General features: G+C 44.5%; 1 long non-coding RNA gene across 1 annotated transcript in view; it reads left to right on the top strand.

Annotated features, from left to right (window-relative positions):
- Window positions 1–3,839: 3,839 nt before the first annotated feature.
- LOC137782103 (uncharacterized) overlaps window positions 3,840–7,823 on the top strand; it is a 7,421-nt gene continuing 3,437 nt past the window's right edge. The window contains exons 1-2 of the long non-coding RNA XR_011077246.1: window positions 3,840–3,854; window positions 4,189–5,563. This is a non-coding gene — a long non-coding RNA (uncharacterized lncRNA). The remainder of the gene's footprint in view (window positions 3,855–4,188; window positions 5,564–7,823) is intronic.

The following is a 7,823-nucleotide window of genomic DNA, read 5'->3' as shown; positions in this document are numbered from 1 at the left end:
GCTATTGATCCTGATACAGACATTCTCCTTCTCCTTGGCAGAGACCTACTACGGGTGCACAAGGTGCGCAAACAAGACAATGGACCCAACAATGCACCATATGCTCAACAACTGGACCTTGGTTGGGTTATTGTTGGAGAAGTATGTCTCAGGGGAGCCCACAAGCCAAACAGCATCAACGTCTACAAGACCAATGTATTACCTAATGGACGTACATCTTTCCTTAGTCCATGTGTTAGCGCTATCCACGTCAAAGAGAAAGTTACCAAGAGGACATGAAGTCAGAGTAATCAAACCCTGGAAAACACAGAGCTCCTGGAGGATGACGATCTTGGAAGTGAGGTTTTTGTCAAGACAAAAGAGGATGAGAAAACAGCATTGTCGATCGAAGATAAAGCTTTCCTCGAGATTATGGACAAAACTGTCTACATGAATGACGCAAACACTTGGGTGGCTCCTTTACCATTCCGCTACCCGAGACCTCGTCTCCCGAATAATAGAGGTCAAGCAGCCAAACGTCTCTCTTCTCTGAGTCGCACACTAGAAAGAAAGCCAGAAGTGAAAAAACAATACTTTGACTTCATGCAGAAGATCTTTGAGTCAGGCCAGGCAGAACTAGCTCCACCATTGAAAGCAAATCAAGAGCGCTGGTACCTACCAGCATTTGGCGTCTACCACCCTCAGAAGCCAGATCAAATACGGGTGGTGTTTGATTCTAGTGCCAAGCACGAAGGCATCTCTCTCAACGACATCCTTTTGAAGGGACCAGATTTGAATAACACTCTTCTTGGAGTACTTATCCGTTTCCGCAAAGAACCTATTGCAGTCATAGCAGATGTTCAACAGATGTTTTATTGTTTCACAGTCTGTGAAGACCATCGTGACTTTCTGAGGTTCTTGTGGTTTGAAGGTAACGACTTCACAAAACCAGTGGCCGAGTACCGAATGACAGTACATGTGTTTGGTAACAGCCCCTCACCAGCTGTGGCCATCTATGGCTTAAGACGTGCAGCGCAAGAAGGACGTAAAGAACATGATACAGATGCTAAGCAGTTTATCATGAGGAACTTTTATGTGGATGATGGGCTGGCCTCATTTTCCACTGAGGATGAAGCCATCACTGTTCTGAAAAGAACAAGGGAGATGCTAGCTGAGTCAAGCATCATGCTGCATAAAATAGCATCCAACAGCACCAGTGTTATGGACGCTTTTCCATCTGAAGATCGTGCCAAATGTTTTAAGGATCTAGATCTGTCATCTGATCCTCTACCCCACCAACGCAGTTTAGGCCTCAGATGGGATCTGCAAACTGACAGCTTCTCCTTCTGCGTGTCTAATAATGGAAAGCCGTTCACCAAGAGAGGCGTCTTATCAACGGTCAACAGTCTCTACGATCCCTTGGGGTTCGTAGCACCAATCACGATTCAAGGGAAGGCAATTGTCAGAGACCTCTCGAAAGAAGAGTATGATTGGGACGCACAACTCCCAGCAGAGAAAGAAATCCGGTGGGATGCCTGGAAAGATTCTCTAATGGAACTTAAGCAGCTTCAGATTCAGAGGACCTACATTCCTGTTTCTCTGCTCGCTACATCACACAGAGAAATTTGTGTTTTCTCAGATGCATCAACGATGGCTATATCAGCTGTAGCTTACCTCAGGGCAGTTGATGCAGAAGGACAAAGCCATGTGGGGTTCATCATGGGGAAATCCAAGCTGGCTCCACGACCTGCTCACACTATTCCTCGTTTGGAGCTGTGTGCAGCTGTCTTAGCAACAGAGATCGCAGACCTGATAATGGATGAAATTGATTTGGAGATCCAAACAGTCAAATTCAACACAGACAGCAAGATTGTACTGGGCTACATTCACAATGCAACCAGGAACTTCTACGTCTATGTGGCCAACAGAGTAACAAGAATCAGGAAGTCCTCTCACCCATGCCAGTGGCACTACATCCGAACCAACCATAACCCTGCAGATCATGGATCTAGGTCTGTCCCTGCGGATCTTCTGAAAGACACCAATTGGTTTTCAGGTCCAGCTTTTCTGACCAGACCTGAAAAAGATGAAGTTCCACATCCAGAGATATTTGACCTTCTTCAGCCAGAGACTGATGTAGAGGTGCGCCCCCAAGTCTCAACCTATGCTACAAAAGCTACAAGTGGATTTCTCGGCTCCCAACGACTTGGAAGATTTTCCAGCTGGAGATCCCTTACTCGTGCAATAGCTAGGCTCGTCCAGAAAGCCAGAGCCTTCTCCAGAACGTCACTTCAATGTAGTCAGAAAAAGGATGAACTCCTTCAGGCAAGACTCATAATTATGAAAAGTGTACAACAAGACTTCTTCAAAGAAGAAATCAAAAACATCTCAAAGGGGGGCGAAGTCTCAATGTGCAGTCCACTCATTCGTTTGGACCCCATTATTGATGACAGTGGTTTACTGAGAGTTGGAGGCCGAACATCATTGGCAGACATATCCTGGGAAGAAAGGCACCCGATCATCCTTCCCAGGAGCCATCATGTTTCTACCTTGCTGGTAAGACACTACCACAAACAAGTTGTTCATCAAGGTCGGCACTTCACTGAAGGAGCTATTCGAACAGCCGGACTGTGGATAACAGGAAGCAAGGGATTGGTGTCAAGTGTAGTACACAAATGTGTCACCTGCAAAAGAATGAGAGGAAAGGTCGAAGAACAAAAAATGTCTGAGTTACCTGAAGATAGACTTACCTTGGACCCCCCATTTACTCATGTTGGACTTGACGTTTTCGGACCATGGACCATCTCAGCGCGTAGGACCAGAGGTGGCCATGCAGAAGCCAAACGATGGGCAGTCATGTTCACCTGTCTGAGTACACGTGCGGTGCACATTGAGGTCATTGATAGTATGACAACTTCCAGTTTCATTAACGCCTTGAGGAGATTTACTGCTATCAGAGGTCCTGTGAGACTATTACGTTCGGATAGGGGAACAAACTTCATTGGAGCTTGTAAAGAACTGCAGATTAACTCAGAAGATCTAGAGTTGAAAGCTCACCTTGGAGATAAAGGCTGCACCTGGATATTTAATCCACCACACTCTTCTCACATGGGGGGTGTGTGGGAAAGGATGATCGGTGTTGCACGCCGCATTTTAGATGCCATGTTGTTGAAGGAGAACTGTCGCCTATCACATGAAGTACTTGCGACACTAATGGCTGAAGTCATGGCAATCATGAACTCGAGACCTCTAGTTCCAGTGACTTCTGATCCCGAGATGCCAGCGGTTTTCACGCCCGCAATGCTGCTTACTCAGAAGACTGACGCGTTATCGGCCCCGTCAGGGAAGATGGATCTCAAAGATCTCTACAAAAAGCAGTGGAGGCAAGTTCAATGTCTTGCTGAGACCTTCTGGAGACGCTGGAAGCAAGAATACTTGGTGACCCTTCAGTCTCGAAAGAAGTGGCAGTCAGAAAGACCAAATCTGCAAGTTGGAGATGTGGTACTCCTCAAAGACACTCAAGTTAAGAGAAATGATTGGCCGACGGGAGTTATTGTTGAAACCATTCCCAGCCGCGATGGTAGGGTTCGGAAAGTTAATGTCCGGATCATTAAAGAAGGCACCCCTAAGATGTATTCAAGACCCGTTTCAGAACTTGTGCTGCTCCTCAGTGAGGGGACTTAGTAGTGGTATTATAAAATACCAAGTGGGGAGTGTTCTGCCTCACATTCACACAGACGCCAAGTGGTGCAGAGTGTAATTGCATCTTTGTTTAGCCCTCCTCTCTTGCCGTAGTTTGTTCCGATTCAGCTGAGAAGACATGCTGCAGCTATTTGTCTCACTTATTGTCTGGTAGCCTCTAAAGACCTAAGTCTGTAAGTACGTCTGTATGTGCATGTAAATATATTTTCCGATATATTCTCTGTCTGTTTACCGTTTCAGTTGTGTTGTGTGGATGCTAATCGCGATGCTAACTGTGATGCTAACCGCGATGCTAATCGCGATTAGCATTTTTATATTGACATGTCCCTTCTGCATTAATATGTTGACAACGTTAAAGTTAGCTTAAACTCTAATTAGTCCAGGAAGTCTGGTGTTAATGAATACTTGGCTTTTCCAGCATATTGATTGTATGTTTATTCTGAGCTTGGTATTCTTCTGTGCGTTTATGACACATCTGTAAGCTAATGTCATGTTCTGTTTCTACAGTTTTACAAAAACAAAGATTCAAGTAAAAACCCTAAATGCCAGCCTGGATTTCTGGTTCTTTATTTCCTGGATCTACTGTTAGCTATCTGCTAAGCCAACCTACAGAAGCAAGGGCAGAATACATTGGTTCCCAACCCAAGTCCAGCCTGACGGTCTGCATCCCTACAGCTGTCAATTCCAACTGTCCTGTATATTTGTGGGGACATGAAAATGGCCTTTATTAAGGGGTTTAGGTGGGCCAGCAAGTGGCAGAACTCTCATAAACTATAATACTATTATTTACAATGCCAACATATTATTTCCAAAGAAGTGAAATGCCAGTCAAAGTGTCTCCCCTGATTCTCTACAGCTGCTCACTTCCACCCCCACAGACATGTTTGTTGCTGTTTTTTTTTCCACCATTACCATAATGGACCTTCTTAGCGTTCAGAATCAGTTGGATTTACGTCGATGGCGTAAGTAAATAGGGAGTTACGGTCAAATTAGCTTTGCGTCGAGTTTGCGTTTGACTTTATGTCGCTGGCGACAAGCTCCGTATTGAAAAGGTTAAATCGGCTGATTCTTGACAAACAGACCACAGATTTGCTGCTTAAACAACTAACTTCCCGCCTGAAAAAGTCCTAAAATGACATTGTGTGACTCAACAACAGTAGTATTCAGAGAACAACTTTCAGTTGAGTTTTCTCATCAAGTAGCTACAGAGAAGATCGCATATAACAATTAAATACATGAAATAGCGCCACCTGCTGGTAGAAAGGTAAACCTTTACTGTGGTCTCATACAGGCTCTGCTCTGTGTTCACTCAAGAAACGGCACAATACGATAAAACAATTAAATATGATCAACTCTAAACACACAAGTTACTTGATTAAACTATATTACGAACTGTGTTGCATTAAAAAAATGCAGCGATTAATTGAACAGTTGATTCTTGCTGTGTACGTATATACATGCATATTAAACTGCCTGTAGTCTCTACTGTTGCTAACTTAACCAGGTGTATTTATTCATATTTATTACTTTATGTTCTTCTAACGTTACTCTGCGATGTGTTTGCATCATATAAGACTGTAAATGAGAATTAAAAGACCATAAATAATAATACATATTACTGGCTTTTATTTTGACATGAAAATAATCGTCTCTCTTTTCTCGTTTTTGGTTTCAGACGCCAAAAACGAGAAAACGGAAGTAGTTTTCCGTTTTTCCGTTTTGGGTTTGAAACGGAAAACGAAGAAACGGCCGTTTTTCCGTATTTCCGTATTCTCGAATGAACGATAAAACAAACGAACAAAACGTACACGGACCGGAAACGAAGAGCTTTCCTCTCTCTGCTCCGTGGATAGAAAGGATTTCAGCTGGAGGACTTGTTCAGGTAAGAAGGACACGCACAGGAAGGACGTTTATCATTTTATAATGCTAATTTATTAGTCCGAATACTAATATTAATGTATTCTCAATAACCGTAATAATATTCAAATGAGAATGTAATAGTAATAATTAAAAAAACACATTCAAATGTATATATATATATATTTATATATATATATATATATATATATATATATATATATATATATATATATATATATATATACATACATACATACATACATACATACATACATACATACATACATACATACACAGTTTCCTCTGCTTTGGACGCCATCTTGTTTTTTTGTGATTATTGTTTCCATGGGGATGGAATGCCCCGCCCACTTTGGCTTCAAAGGCACAACTCTTTCCTAAACTCATTTGTACAACTGCTCCAAGCAATTCCTGACTCTTCGCTCATGCTTGCATGCAGTACGACAGGATCTACGTCTGAGAACACAAAAAGCAGATTTATTTTACTTTTCAAGACCAGCAAAGTGTTTCACTGCGAAGTCATTATTAATAGACCACGATCATCTTCATAAAGACGCCCCACAATCGTCTTTAAGAGGCGCGCCACAAGTATCTTTACGACACATTTATATTGATATTTCCCCATCTTTGCTTCAAATGTATCAAGGGGATACCCAGAGACACGAGGCTCAGCCTCAAGATGGTCCAAAAAAAGAGGCACAGGTTGAAGTAAAAGAAATTTCTGCTCAAAATGAGATGAAGGATCTCAGGGCGCCGATCCCAGAGAAGGAAAAAGCAATCCTGGATCTTACCGAGAAGCTCAATCTTGAGATCAAGCTGCGGTCCGAGAGCGAGTCCAACGCAAAGGTTCTTTATTCAGAGAGGGAACATCTAAAGAACAAGGTTGAGGGCCTCGCCATCAACCTGGAAACTCAGACCAAGCTGGTCCGCGACAGCGGCGAGGCCTGGCACCTCCGATTCTCCGCTCTGGAGGAGAGCAACGAGAAAGAAAAGGCGTCTGGATGGAATCTCAGGGCGACGATCCAGGAGAAGGAAGAAGCAATCCTGGATCTTACCGAGAAGCTAAATCTTGAGATCAAGCTGCGGTCCGAGAGCGAGTCAAACGCAAAGGTTCTTTATTCAGAGAGGGAATATCTAAAGAACAAAGTTGAGGGCCTCGCTATCAACCTGGAAGCTCAGACCAAGCTGGGCTGCGACAGCGGCGAGGCCTGGCACCTCCGATTTTCCGCTCTGGAGGAGAGCAACAATAAAGAAAAGGAGTCTGGATTGAATCTGAGGGCGACGATCCAGGAGAAGGAAGAAGCAATCCTGGATCTTACCAAGAAGCTCAATCTTGAGATCAAGCTGCGGTCCGATAGCGAGTCCAACGCAAACATTCTTTATTCAGAGAGGGAATATCTAAAGAACAAGGTTGAGGGCCTCGCCATAAACCTGGAAGCTCAGACCAAGCTGGGCTGCGACAGCGGCGAGGCCTGGCAGTCCCGATTTTCCGCTCTGGAGGAGGAGAGCTACAATAAAGAAAAGGCGTCTGAATCGCATTTCAGGGCGACGATCCAGGAGAAGGAAGAAGCAATCCTGGATCTTACCGAGAAGCTAAATCTTGAGATCAAGCTGCGGTCCGAGAGCGAGTCCAACGCAAAGGCTCTTTATTCAGAGAGGGAATATCTACAGGACGAGGTCAAGAGCCTCACCAACAACCTGGAAGTTCAGACCAATCTGGCCCGCTACTACGACAACGCCTGGCAGTCCCGATTTTCCGCTCTGGAGGAGGAGAGCCACAATAAAGAAAAGGCATCTGAATTGAGCTTAAAGGCTCTTCTTACAGAGTGTCAAGATATGGAAAATAAGATCCAGAGCCTCTCCGAGGACTTAAAGGCTCAGACCAAGCTGGTCAGCGACAACGACAAGGCCTGGAAGGATAAAATTAGTACTCTGAAGCGGGAGCACGTGCTGAAAGAAAAGACTATCCGAACGGCTGCTCACGTGGAGCGCGAAGTTCTTTTGCAAAAGTTGAAGGAGCAGTCCTGCAAGATGCACTCGTTGCAAGTCAAATATCAGGGTGAACAAAATGACAATGAGGAAGAGTTCTGGAGGCTGAGGCGCCAGATAGTGAACCTGGAGGACATCTGCCTCAGGCAGAAGAAGAAAAACCTGGGCTTCTTTGGCCGGCGGATGGAGGACAGGGAGGTCGAGTTGGAGAGGATGAAGCGCAAGGTGCCGGCCAGGGAACCTTTCGACCCTCCTGCACCTGTCCACTGTCCTCC

Source organism: Clinocottus analis, unplaced genomic scaffold, assembly GCF_023055335.1.
Source record: "Clinocottus analis isolate CAN_PGR_092001 unplaced genomic scaffold, fCliAna1.0.p SCAF_11, whole genome shotgun sequence".
Taxonomy (NCBI): Eukaryota; Metazoa; Chordata; class Actinopteri; order Perciformes; family Cottidae; genus Clinocottus; species Clinocottus analis.
This window is presented reverse-complemented; position numbering and strand designations above follow the sequence as displayed.